Source organism: Lycium ferocissimum, chromosome 9 (genome assembly GCF_029784015.1).
Source record: "Lycium ferocissimum isolate CSIRO_LF1 chromosome 9, AGI_CSIRO_Lferr_CH_V1, whole genome shotgun sequence".
Lineage (NCBI taxonomy): Eukaryota > Viridiplantae > Streptophyta > Magnoliopsida > Solanales > Solanaceae > Lycium > Lycium ferocissimum.
In genome coordinates this window covers 24,246,329-24,260,964 of record NC_081350.1, presented here as the reverse complement: position 1 = coordinate 24,260,964, position 14,636 = coordinate 24,246,329, and the positions used below count along the sequence as shown (strand labels likewise).

The 14,636-nt window shown below is 32.2% G+C and overlaps 1 long non-coding RNA gene across 2 annotated transcripts; it reads right to left on the bottom strand.

Annotated features, from left to right (window-relative positions):
* Window positions 1–4,997: 4,997 nt before the first annotated feature.
* On the bottom strand, window positions 4,998–6,866 carry LOC132029969 (uncharacterized). 2 transcript variants are annotated; one of them, XR_009407961.1, is made up of 4 exons: window positions 6,805–6,866; window positions 6,606–6,707; window positions 6,166–6,272; window positions 4,998–5,487 (listed from the first exon to the last, which is right to left on the bottom strand). It is a non-coding gene; the product is annotated as an uncharacterized LOC132029969 (long non-coding RNA). The 2 variants fall into 2 exon arrangements; XR_009407960.1 differs by lacking the exon at window positions 4,998–5,487 and having other exon boundaries at window positions 5,973–6,272.
* Window positions 6,867–14,636: the final 7,770 nt, after the last annotated feature.

Here is a 14,636-nt window from a genome sequence, read left to right as displayed (position 1 = left end):
AAAACATTTTTTATCCACACCCTTCTCTAAGATCCTTGTATTTTCCTTGTTTTGGGTCTGTTGCAAATCTCTTACTTCCTCTTTCAATCTCAATTCTTATTTCCCTAAAATCCTTACACTTTCCTTCTTTTAGGTTGTGTTACAAATTACTTCCTCTTCCAATTTGTAAGTATCAAATAGCATTTTCAAATTAACTGTTAGATTGTTACCCACAGCCAAAAGGAGTAACGTTTTTTTCCCTAAGGAGACGAAAAAAGAGGCGACAGTTTTCCTTTAGGAAAGTGTCTGTTCAATTACCTTCAAACATAAAATGGTAAATTGCTTTATCGTCTTGTGTTTGATGTCATTTAATTAATAATTTATTAAATTTTATATACTAATATTACTCTAGGAGGTGTTCCATTTTGTTGTTGATGTAGTTTTGGAAAAATTAGAAGATACAATAAATTATTCTCTGGGATGCAGTTCTTTATTTGTTGGTTAGATAACAATTTATATTTTTGTTTCCTTTCCTTTTAACTCTTTACATGTAGTAGCTCTTTCCTTCTCTTTTTTCATTTTTCTTAAGTTTCTGAATGTAGCACTATAGGTTATGTATCTTCTATGCTTTATTAAATTAATTTAGAAAATTTATTTGAATTAAACAAATAATCATGAATGATTTTATTCTAAAAAAAAAAAAACTCTGAAAAACCTCTTTAACGTCAAAAGTAGAAATTACAGGACACAATGCCTTTGTAATTTTATTTTCAAATCAAAGTGCAGTCTTAAAAATTAGATATTTGCACTTTTTGTTGTCATTTTTATGCTTTTAATTTTATGTTTCTGCTTAAAAAATTATTCCTAATATATTATTCACCTATTAATGAAACAAACAGTCCAACAAATGGGTGTAACTGTTCTAGTCTTTTAGGCAGTCCAACGAATGAGTGTGACCGTTCATAAGTTCCTTTTATGTGCAGATTATGAAAAACTCAAGAGTAATTTTTTAACGAGTCACTTTAACTCTCTGAATTAGCGTCCTCTCTCCTTCTTATTTCTCCCACTTGCAATAAGATGCCAAGTGTCCAATCATTATGTGCAGAGTGTGTTTTAGGTGATTAATTTTTTGGAACATCAGAAGCTCATGCTTCTTTTTAAACTTTTTCTTTTTTTGTTGATACAAGTTATCCAACATGAAGCAAATTTTTTAAGAGAGTAGCAACTTGTAAAAGTCAACAACATTGGAAGAAAAAGTAGAATCCTAAAGAGCAATGAATAAAGAACAAATAAAAAGTTTGTACTTTGTACTATTGTGATGAATGTTAATAATTCTTAGCATATCGACTAACAGTTTGTTGTTGAAAATCGAATAATGGAGGTTTATAATTTTGAAAAGTTTTATCCTTACAATTAGTGAAGAGCACGTGATCGACTGTTGGACAATAATCATTCTTCTTACTTTTAGAATTGTAACTAGATAGCATTAGCCCGTGCAAGCACAGGCCCAACTTTGCATTAACTTGTTTATTTTATTTGGGAAAATGTTATATGAATTGTTGAAAGCAATATCGTAATTCAATAGAAGCAAGTTTTGATTCTTGAAATGCGCGGGCTCAACATTTTGCATTAGATTATTTTTATTTGCACAAACGTTATATGAAACAGATTCTAATGTGGAAAATTAGAATCTTAACTATATATCCACCTAAACAGATTCTAATGTGGAAAATACATGTTTGACAGTTACTTTTACCTTTGATCTGTAGAATTAGGAACCCGGTTCCAGTCCGATCCTTCAGGGAATTCTGAAGAGCTGCATCAGGCGAACAACCCTAATTTATGTGAAATTGCAAGAGATTCCCCAATGTTCATTTCTTGTCCAAATCCTGAAGATATTTCATGAAATTTTACGCAGCTCCTTCAATCCTGTTACACACCATCACAAAAAGTCCCAGCATTTTGCATTTGCAATTGACAACAGACATAATACATAGTACATACCATCAAACCTTGTAATGGGTGAAGGCATCTTGCACCTCCCTTTTGAGAGCTTCCACGTTCCCATGTCTAGCTACTTCAATTTCTATAAATCTTAGAATTAAAACATATCCATCAACCAAAAATATACATCAATCTTCGAATTAAGGAAACAAAAGCATATAGAATTACCGAAAGAAGAGCCATCCAATTTGAGGACAGTAAGCTTAAGGGGTTGCTGCCGGAAACTTTTTCGTTCAAGTTTAAGGAGAAAATTCTATGTGTGGAGAATCCAAGAGAGATGAGCATGATCTGGCTATTCTCATAAAAAAATATCTGCACAAAGGACAAACGGACGATGCCTCTCCAATAACCAATACAGAGCCTCAGTTACATCATCTTTATACCATGCCTTCTTGTTGTGGCAAGCCTGTTCCGTTATCTGCATTGTGCTATTAAGCAGCTTTCAGAATTGTCTAGACTACTTTCTTCCTCGCATTTTCCTAAGGTGATTTACATTCCTAGCAATTTCTGAGCAGAGACACCTGTAGAATATTCTACATTGAACTTTCTACATTGAACTGATCAAATAGTAGTGTCCATATCTCAAATAGACTAAATGCAAACTCGTCCCACTAATATAGTGGAAAATGAAATTATGTTCTGCAGATTTTATTGGTGAAAGGCATATATTTTCAAACATCATCAATTGTTGCACATATGGTTGTAATTGTGCCAGTTTAACAAAAATCTGATTTACTGAGAAGATCACTTTCATCAACAAAGGTCAAAGAGCATGTAATGATAATCACTATGCCAAAGGAGCCAAGAAAGACGATAAACATTGGAGCTAACTGTAAGACAACTTCCAAAGTGATAAGTGAACAACACAGAACAAAGGGGTCTAACAATTCTCTAAGTCTCGTCATTTTGCGCTCATATCTGTTGGACCAATTTCTTCTATGTTTACAGTTAAGGATAGATCCCAAAAGAGTGTACATCATTAATGCGGTTCATCAGTTTCTCTCATAGCTATAGTTTCTCTAATAGCTACAGGTAAAAAAGAGCAAACAACTCAACACAATATTATTTTTTAATATTTTTATATGTTCATGGGTGATCAAACAGTAGTCTCGACATGAACACTTTCTTTTCTGTTTTAGCAGATGGAACACTTATGATTGGACATTCTTAATGCAAGGAAGTATTTACTAACTACACAAGGAAAGGGCCAAAAATACCTCTAACTTATGAAAAATGGGTCACAAATACCCTTGTTGCACCTTTTGGTCTAAAAATACCCTCAACCTTTATTTTTGATTCAAGAATATCCCTCCTTCTACCTTTTGGTCTATAAATACCCTCAACCTTCCAGAGTTACAGAGCAATCTGAATCATTCTTATGGATTCTCTTGGCTAAGTATTCTTATTATGTTTATTTGTCAAAATCATAAAGTTTTAGAATCATGGATTCTTATCGACATATTTTAGGGGTATTTTTCGCCCTGTTCCGTACTATATATATAAATCAAAGTTTGGAAAAGAAGTTTTTTATATGACATCACATTTCAAGCTCAGCATCCTAGTGAGGTAAAGACAAAAAATTATTACTACGATTTTAAAGAAACTCTGTAGTCGAACACTTGGAAAAAATAATCCATTATTAAAAAAAAAAGAATCTAAGTAAAAGAGCTCAAAGACACAGAGCGTCTGTTCTGTAAAAGCTCTATAGCTTGTTACATCTAACAGTCAGTTTGAAAGAGGCATAAACATTTTAATAAACCATGGAAAATGAGTTAGCAGAATAATGTGCGAACTGGGAATGCCATAGGAAAATGGCAAACATGTGATCTAACCTAAAGATCACCATAGCCAAAAGTGGATTCAACCACATCCAAAAACAGCAGGAAACATACAAACGAAGAACAAAAAAAAATTTAAATAGCAGATAGATTATAATACTAATCTGAAAATTGTAAGAGGCAACAAAGAAAACAATCAACACCAAAAGAGAAGAACGATAGAAGGGATTTTGTGCTGAAGAAAATTCTATAATCCGTGGAGAATTTGAGAGAAATGAAAAGGCAACAGACAACTGACACAATAGATTAGATATATTCACACACTGTAGGAATAATGAGGTGGATGCAGGAACCACGTAAAAAGCATGATTAGCTATCGCCTAATAGACAAAATGACTAATATACCATTAATAATCAATTCTATGGACAAAAAACTAACATGTCGAATCCAGGTGCTAAATACTCAAGGGCAAGAAATTGCAGCATAAGTTGCCCACAAATTTGCAATAAAATAGAGAAATAATAAGGGAAATCAAAAGCTCAAGGACAAACTTCTATTATGAAAGAAGAAAGACAATAAAAACTGAGATTTGGGCTAAGATGAAGAAATAATTGAGATGATGAACACCGCGGGAGAGATCTATGAAAAAATATGAAAGAAGGAACTTTGTAATATAACTACGCGCCGGCAGCAACTAATGCCACATGCAACAACTAATGCCACACATGATAATAGCTACCAGGTTCTTAGACTCGTATGTATACCCACAAATTAAAAGTTTGGAGCTAAACTAACTAAAAGACAAAAATATTTAACATCAGAAGGGCTTACTATACTTGTATATATCAATTTTCCAGTTCTATGCTTCAGTTATGGGGGATTATTGTGCTTCTCTTTCTTGATTATTGCTTTGTTTGCTAACCCATACTGTGGTTCTCGAATTATGCCTTTTTGCTGTTCCAGAACAAAAGCCACGTAATCATTAGTTAGCTGATCTATAAACACGTAAATAGACCTATAAAAGTGAAGAAAGAAGATGGACCTAGAAAACCATACCCGTTGCTTTACTGGAGATACCGATGTCCGGGTCAACGTGCTTCAGCAACTTGAAGATGTAGATCATGTAAGTCTCAATCGACTTCTTCCGCCTTCTTCTTCTTATCACCGCCGGTTGCGTCCTTCGGGACTCTTCTATGCCGGAGTTTTCTCAGCGGCGAGAGTTTTCCACTCCTTTGGTGCCATTTGGAGAGAGAAAGAGAGAACAGGTTAACAAAGGAGAATACGAAGGACGCGCTGGTGCTTCACAACCAGGACACGTTGCTTCATTCTTTTAAAAGTCGAAAATGCCCTCAAGATTAATGTGAATGACACATAGCAGCCATGTCGATCCTAGAGGCCTTACTCACGCTTCTATTATAGTTTACCCAAAAAAGAAAATTTTACCATTGCCCCCTGGACAGATACAAATTTCAAGCTCGGATCCTCAAATCCGAACTCTATGTCCTAAAGTTTGAGCTCCATAGTTAAAAGTATATATGTCATCTTATATTTACTATAACGATTTGAAGACAAACAAATTAAAAATCTTTCCAATCTTTGTTATATTTATCAACAGTGCATAAATTATTGAGATTGTTAACTAATCTTACTTTATTGGGGAAACAGCACCTTCAAGGCATGTAAATATGCATATACTCCTTTCTGCTAACAATATAATCTATCAATCTGTCGCAATTAACAAACCAATGTTATATTCTTATGTTACTTTCTATTGCTGCTTTTAAGATGATTAGATAGTGATCAAGATTAATAGCTTTTATTGTTATGTCTTCATTATAAATCACAGAGCTTTAAGTCATTTTTGACACAAAATTGAACTTCAAATACCTACAATAATATTTGAAAAGGTAAAATGCAAAGATAATAAGCATGATATATATATATATATCCTCTAAGTTTAAAATGTGGAACTCAAACTGAAAGTATGTGTGTCCTGAAATTTGAATTGTTTTGTTAAAACTTCAAGTCTGTGTGTCCTGAAGTTTGAGCTTTGGAATTCGAACTTCAGGCTTGTGTGCCCCAGATTGCAAGACTAAAAGTTTACAAGAATTCCACAATCAGTAGATGCCAAAGATATGCCATCTTTCACTTCTTAGTATCGACTTCATAACATCGTTAACTTTTGCTCCTCTTCTATTGGGAGGAAGATGTTATAATCAAGTAACCACTTCAACACTAATTAATTAAATTTAGAACATATCTTCCTCTCATACTCTTGCCACAATTACAGCAAACTATTCACAAGCAGATCTTAAGAGAACATTAACAGTGTTGGAAGCTTTCATTAAAATACAAGAAGGAACCAAAGATATGCAATTTTTACTTCCATATGAAAAAATACACATTATCAAGCCAGATAGAGTTCCGATATGAATCCACACGGATTGATGACCACTCTCCAATCAGGTGTTCGTCAGACCGAATATGAGGGCAAAAGTAGCAAGAACAGCCTGCAACACACAATAGTATTATTATATGAGGCATTAATGATTAACCTATCAGCTAATAGACAGAATTCTACGGTTTTGTTTTCAATTCATAAAGATTCTGATTAAATTTAACCAACAGGAATCATAGTTTTCCCAAATAATACACTGAGAGTTAATTTGGATATTTTGTTCTGTATTATTTTCCGTTTCCTAAATACACAACAGAGAAGATACATCATACATGTGCATAAGAAAGTCTCAAATTTAATACAACACATTAGCTTCAAACATGTAGCCAAAAGATAATTTAAGCAAGTTAATACAACTGCCTAATTAAAAAAAAGAGAGACTTACAGCAATAGTGCACACGATGTATCCTAGTTTCTCTGTGCACAAAGCAGGACAAACGCACCTAGATACCAAGGGATGCCAGCAAGAAGGAAACCGATAATGAACCTTCAAAAATGAAACAACAAAATGGAACAGACAGCTAAGTATTGTCGCATGTGAGACCCCTCGAAATAAGTAAGGTCAACTTGCAGGATTTTAGTACCTTAATCAACTGATGATACCAGGCAAGACAAACTTTCTAACATCATTCTTTACCGATGTTCAGATTAGATACCCAACCAAAATAACCCCTCTAATAATCAGAAGAAAGAGCACCGTAGAAACATAAGTAAAGAATTAAAAAGAAGATTTGGCATAAAAATTGAAAGATGGGCAGAATTGAATTGAGGCTTTGACATCTTTACCATGAGAACTGAAAAAACTCTTTGAGGTTTTTTTTTTTTTTTTTTTTGAAGAAAGAAAGTTAACCGATCAAGAAAAAGTTGAAGAAATAGATAAACGATGGTAAATTTCTAGACCTATGCTATTGCCGTCTATTTTGGAGTAAATAAAAGGGAAAAAGGGTCAAAAATACCCCCCTCTACTTTAGAAAAAGGGCTAAAAATATTCTTCAAACTTATTTTGGGTCAAAAATACCCCTCTCATTCTTAAAGTTTTCAAATATATCCTGTCTTAATGGAAACTATCCCCCAAAATAATCCAAAATTATTTTTTAAACCCGACCCAACTAAATAATAACCCACAGATCCCCTTATTTCCCCCAATTCCCTCAAACTTCAAACCTACATATTAGGGGAATAAGGGAATCTTGTGGGTTATTATTTAGTTGGATCAGGTTTAAATGATGGAGCGGGTTTAAAAAATAATTTCGGGTTATTTTGGGGGATAATTTCCGTCAAGACAGGGGTATATTTGAAAACTTTAAGGATGAGAGGGGTATTTTTGACCCAAAATAAATTCGGAGGATATTTTTAGCCCTTTTTCCAAAGTAGAGGGTATTTTTGACCCTTTTCCCTAAATAAAAGCCACCTGGAGTAGATTGAAGGGCATTTTACGTAAATAGCAAACATTTGGGATATAATCAAACTGCATAGCTAATATTTCAATATTTACGTTACTAGCAAATCAACCTGCCCCACATATGTATTCAATTTTTCGTTTTTTAGCTATATTCATGAATACAATAATTTTTTTTTTATTTTGTATTCATTAAATAACTATCCGTATTCATAAATTGGCTGTTGTATTCATGAATACAACGCAGTAAAAACAGAATACATATACACCAATAATTACACAAATATATCATATTTTCCGATATGTATACAATCGATACAAAGAAAATACAAGATAAAACATTCATACACCAAAAAATTAACAAATATGCCATATTGTCCGGTATGTATACAACAAATACAGGTGAAAAATACTGTATACAACATAGATACACCAAAAAATTAACAAATACGCCATATTTTCCGGTATGTATACAATAAATACAAGCGAAAAATATTATATACACGGTAAATATACAAACAAAATAAAGCGAAAGTCTGGACTTTTTCCAGATCTGACCGGAAAAAATTCCATCGAATACGGCGAAAATCGACATTTTTTTTCCGACGTAGATCCGAGTTTTTCCCGATCTGACCGGAAAAAATTCCGGAATACGGCGACAATCGGACATTTTTTTTCCGATGTAGATACGAGTTTTTTTCATCTTCTCCGGCATAGATCTTAGTTTTTTCAGATCTGACGATGAAAGAGACGAATATTCTGATGAAGAAGAAATAGAAGAAGATGAATATGAACCAAGGCTTAAGTATCAACGGATGGGAGGCAGTGTACAATCGCAATGGAAGACGAATGATTGCACTTGGAAATTACTTGTGGGCGTTTATGATAAGACAACTCGCTATTCGTTGCAATGAAGGGGCACTTATGGGGAAATTCAATAGAAGTTAGATTCTTCTTTGAAAAATTGGGAGTGAATATGATGAATATTTTATTTTGTGTGTGTATATATATAGTTATTAAATGTTATTAATATATAAATGTTTGCTATGAGAAGTAATTAAGTTAAACTATAGCTACTAAATGTTAATACCCACTCTATGTTTGCTATGTCATGTAGTTATTCCTAGATTGAACCTGCAATTAGCACATAAAGAACATCTATAGTAGCCATATGATGGAATGTCTAAAATGCCCTTGATTGACGACGATCCTGATTATGAAACCGACGCTTCCATATAGTAGAAAAAAAAACTACATGGCGTATGGCCGTACTGCGCAGGGGCGCAACACTTCAGATTATATAGTATATTTATTTGTATGTAGTTGTATATAATTATAAAGATTTATGTATTAAATAGTGATAGTATATATATTTTATATTGCTAATAAATATATCTAAATTTGCATTGTTGATGCATATATATAGATGAACATTAATATATATACACAAATGTTATTTGTCTATTAAGTGGAATTATGTGAGGATGATAAAATAGTGACATGTGGCCAAAAACATAATTAATATCTATCACTTGAAATGAGATCATCTGTTCTGATGCAATTTTTATGAGCAGGGGCAAAATATTTAATACTAAGCTACAATAAGATTCTACTTTTAACTACCGGAATTATTCAATGTCAAGTGCTTTGACCCAATTGTCATCGGTCGACGATCCACTTCTCCAACTGCTTTTATATAGTTTAATTTTAAAAAAGGGAATTTGTTTATTACAAATTAAAAACTAAAAAATGGAAGAAATTGTACGAATTGTCCTTCTAATGGGCTGGTATTTAATTTTTGCCTTTAGCAATTAATTTTAGGAATAATTTCAGTAATATACAATCCAGCATAAAATATTATATCCACGTAGTTATATTTTTAATTTACATCTGTATAGCCAACTTTTCTTACAGTAGTGTTTATACACACGATATACAACATTGTACACTTACTGTAAATAATGTGTCGATCTTATATAAAAATGTATAATAATGTATAAAAGGGTTATTTTGGGTAATATTAAAAATATGAGTCATTTCAGGTAAATATATTTTCCAAATAGACATAGGCTGTTATTTTTCCTAAATTTTATGCCTAGTGGCCATAAATTTTTAATAGTGCGGAACATAACTTGTGAGATATTATGGTGCGTAAAATATAAATTTATACCGCATAATTTTTTTTTTTTTGAGGGACAAAAATTAAACAACAACACAAAATAAGGGCATAAGTGACAATAAGCCTAAAAATGTGGAGAAAGTTTTGGTAGGACCCACGGCACACATGTGGATCTCTACCATATTTTTTTTTATTCTTTATATGAGTAGGAGGTGGACCCACCTTTTATTTTTTATTTTTTTATTTTTTTTTACATGAGTTGGAGATGGACGATGAAACCACCTCCATCAATTTTTATTTGGGGAAGGAAGGAGTTTTGTATTAAGGTAACATCAGAACATGTAACACATGTTATCCATAAATTTCTAAAAATAAAAGATGGAATATCCAATAAAACCGTTCGAAAAACAACGCAATAAGAGAAAGTGAATACTTTGATCTACCAACAAAGGGGGCAACTTTGTTTGGACAGTCATTCAAAAATGCTGCAAATGCAGCGCATGGTATAGAAATCCAACTGAATGAATCCATCATTATTGACTTAATGGGGGGTAATTTGAGAATTACAAGGATATTGCTTGATTTTTTAATATGGGTCCATGTTTTTTTTTTTTTTGATATTGCCTATTTTTTAATATAGGGTCCACGTTTTTTTTTTTTTACATGAGTTGGAGGTAAAAAAAATAGTACCATTTTTTTAAACTGTCTAAAAAATAATGATATATTTTTATGTTTAGAACTCATTTAACTTGATTTAAATGAAATAATTTAAATTCACACAAATATCGATAATTTGTTTTAGACCACAAGTTTCCAAGATTTTTTCTTTCTTTTTTAAACTTCGTGTCTATTCAAATTATGTCACATAAATTAGAACAGAGAGAGTACCTTTTAGTAATATAATTATGAAATTTTTTATTACAGAAAGTATTATAATTCAATTAATTGAAAATATCAATAAATTATTTTACTTAGTCCGCTTCTCCCATATATGACTTTCCTGATTTGGTTCTCCAATTGAAAGATTTGAAATACACCTTCTCCTACCGAGTTTCATGTCATTATCTCTTTGTACTCAATAACACTGAAAAGCGTTTTTATGTGTCAGCATCTGTTGCAGTCTTAAATTTTTAAGTATAGACCAACTTCATCATTTTGGAAAAATACGTGTATACGTTTCTTGACCGTTTATATTTTATCTTCTCATTGTTAATCCTCATTATTTGTGTGAGACGTATGTGTCTAAACTTATACCCAAAATTTTAAATCTTTTGGTTTTATGACTTCTTTAGCAGTTTTTATGTTCAATTTAAATCGTCATTTCTTTTTTTAAAAAAATTTCTCTAAGCGTACCTTTATCATTTTCTGAACTTATTATCATTATTTAAATATCATTTTTTTTCTTCTTCAAGTGACCTCACCTTTTTTTTTTTTTTGCTCCTATACTTCACGTGGATCCCACCTTCAGTTTTATCTCTACTATTATGGAAGAGTGAGCCCCACCTTAAATTTTTTTTTTTATTTGTACTATTATAGAAAAGTGGGCTCAACTTAATTTTTTTTTTAAAATTCTACTATTATAGAAAAGTGGGCCCCACCTTAATTTTTTTTTTTTAGTTTACTATTATAGAAGATCGTTTATATTTCGTCGTCTTGATGTTATTCCTCATTATTGGTGTGAGACGTATGTGTCTAAACTTATACCCAGAGGTATAAGTTTTAAATCTTTTGGTTTTATGACCTTTTTAGCAGTTTTTGTGTTCAATTTAAATCGTTATTTCTTTTTTCCCGAACTTCTCTTCTTTATATTTTCTCTAAGTGTACCTTTAGCATTTTCTGAACTTATTATCATTATTTAAATATCCTATTTTTTCTGCTGCAATTGTCTCCTACTTCTTCATGTGGACCCCACCTTATTTTTTCCTAGCAATTGTCTCCTACTTCTTCATGTGGACTCCACCTTAATAAAAAAAAATTGCAATTGTCTCCTAATTCTCCACGCGGACCCCACCTTAATTTTTTTTAATCTTTACTGTTATAGAAGAGTGGGCCCCATCTTAAATTTTTTTTTTTTCCATTCCTACTATTATAGAAGATTGGGCCCCACCTTAACTTTTTTTTTTTTTTTTTTTACATTTTTCTACTTTTAAAGAAGATTGGGGCCCAACTTTTTTTTTTTTTTTTTTTTAACAATTTTTCTACTGTTAAGAAAGATTGGGGCCCACCTTTTTTTTTTAAAGGACTGACGACGATCTTTATATAGAAACCGATGTTTCTATATAGTCGTAATATATATAGTAGTAGTAGATAGAAATATATATATATATATATATATATTTAATGAAGTAGGAATCAAAATATATCTATATGTTTAAAAAAAAATTATTACATAAGGGTAGGGGAAGGGGAAATGGGGAAGGGGATTACAAGTGAGATTCGAATATCTATATGTTAACTTCGGTTCCTTCGTGGAATTAACATCAACAATAGCATACAAAGTATAAACCCACAAGTGGGTCTGAGGAAGATAGGATGTACGCAGATGTTACCCCTACTTTTGTAGGGTAGAGAGACTGTTTTCGATAGACCTTCACGGAATTGTTTTTTTTTAATATACCTCATGAGTTTTGATTATTAAATCACCCTCTTTAATTAGTTCGAGAGAAAAGTAACTTGTGAAGGATCTAATTTCCTGTAGCAGCTGTAATTGCATTCATATTGGATCTTAAAATTGTTAAGTCGTACCACTTCAAACTTATTAAGTCTAAATCTTTATTTTGTCTATGCCAAAAAGAGACATAGTGAAAGTTGGTTATTAGGAGTTGAATAAATAGGTATTAAAAATGTATAACTTCCTAAGACAATCTTTTAGACTTCCAACAATCTGCACATGTGAATACATATCCCAATAATACCAACTTCTCATCAGCATCTACATGCATTCACACAAAGCAGCAGAATTAATACTCCCTCCGTCCTCTTTTACATTAACCTTAAAGGTAATTACGAAAAACATTTGTTATTGTCTTTTTTTCTTTCTCATTTTCAACATTTTACTTGTATAAATATTGGTTAGATTCCATCCAGCTCTGTTGTAATTGGCATCTAAAGACTAGGGTAAATTTCATGAAGGGTTATTTAACTATCACCTTTTTTCACCAAAGTCACTTAATTATATTTTCTAACACAAAAGTCGCATAACTATCAATTTTTTCACCAAAGTTACTTAACTATGTTTTCTAACACAAAACACATAACTGTCACTTTTTTCACCAAAATCACTTAACTATGTTTTCTAACACAAAAGTCTCAAAAATCACACCTACAGAAAAATTCAACTTCCTGTTGACACCCAATTTTGTCCCTTCTTTATTCCAAATTTGTTTCCTCGGGCTTCTAAATTTATTAACAAACTAAATGCTTTATTTTCACTACTATTTTATTGCTACTACTATTAATATTATTATCCTTCTTATAATTTTCATCTTCACTATTTTACTATCAACATTACTAGCATTACTTTATCACAAATTTTAATGGATTGTCATTATTTCATTTGTAAGATTTGTATTCGTTAAATTAATTATAAGTCAATACTTTATGAGTTACTTTATTTTCTACATATTAATCACTAATTGTCATCACATAATATTATATGGTACAAGTTAATTACTTAGAAGCCCAAAGAGAAAGCTTGAGGAAGAAAGACCCATCAATAGCCCTCATTTTAGCTTGAAATTCCGTCCAAAGCAAGCCCAAATTAGCCCAAGCTATGACAGCTTGGCGACTCCTTAACTTTAATTATCCCCGGAATTACCAGAATGTTGTAAACCATTTTAACTTCGGTTAAAATGGGGTATAACAGCTTGGCGACTCTGCTGGAGAATACTTAGATTCTAACCATAACGGACTTAGGTTAATTAGGCTTTATGTGCTTGCTTTATTTACTTTACTTGTTGTTAACTGTATTTTACATGCTATTAATTGTTTGTTTGATATAAAATGTTTATATGTTACTGTTTTGATATAAACTGTCATTCCGTTTCACTTTTCTCCACTTCTGAAAATTCACACTATCACACGTACACGCGAGGTGTGTTTTGCGCACCCGCAAATTTCTTTCAAAATCCCTAATTTTAGGAGAGTTGGCATATTCGCGGGGTGTCCGGATTTTCCGTGTGACTGTGTAGCCTTCTCACTCAAGTTGTCTGCTCAGGAACCTTGCGTCTAGTGAACCCACTCTTAGTCAACCTAGAGTAGAGCTAAACCAACACCCTTTATTAGAAGCATACATTTCATGACCTAGGAGGTTTAATACCCTTGGTGTATTAATCCCATTAGATGACTTTACCCAAACGTCCAAGTGGGTCCACGACCCCAAGTGACACTAATCATACTTTATGTGCATGTTTGAAGGATAATTGTGCCTAAATATTGACCATTTTCTCTAACTAATTAAACTTTAGGGAGGAGAGAATGACTAATCTTTCTATGACAGGTATGAAGACTTTATATTGGACTACGCTTTGATCAACAGCGGATGAGAATCGAGGATATCACAAAATGGAGCCAAGAAATTTAGACATGACAAAATTGTATTTACTTTACTTAGATTAGGTAATGCTTTATGTTGTATTTATTTGATATGTAATAAATATTACACCACATTTGTACTTTATTTTTTAGGAAATAGAATTTATTTAATTAGCCAAGAGTAATGGGATAACGTATTATGACACATTTTACCCTTCAAACAAACGTTAGGCCTACCACTGGCACAAAGAGGTCACATGCATCACATGCATATTAGGACGCGTTATTGTTGTTTGATATGCTTGTTTACATTTTGCTTGACAACTTATTTGCCTTTATTTGATGAATTATTTGCTACATGACTT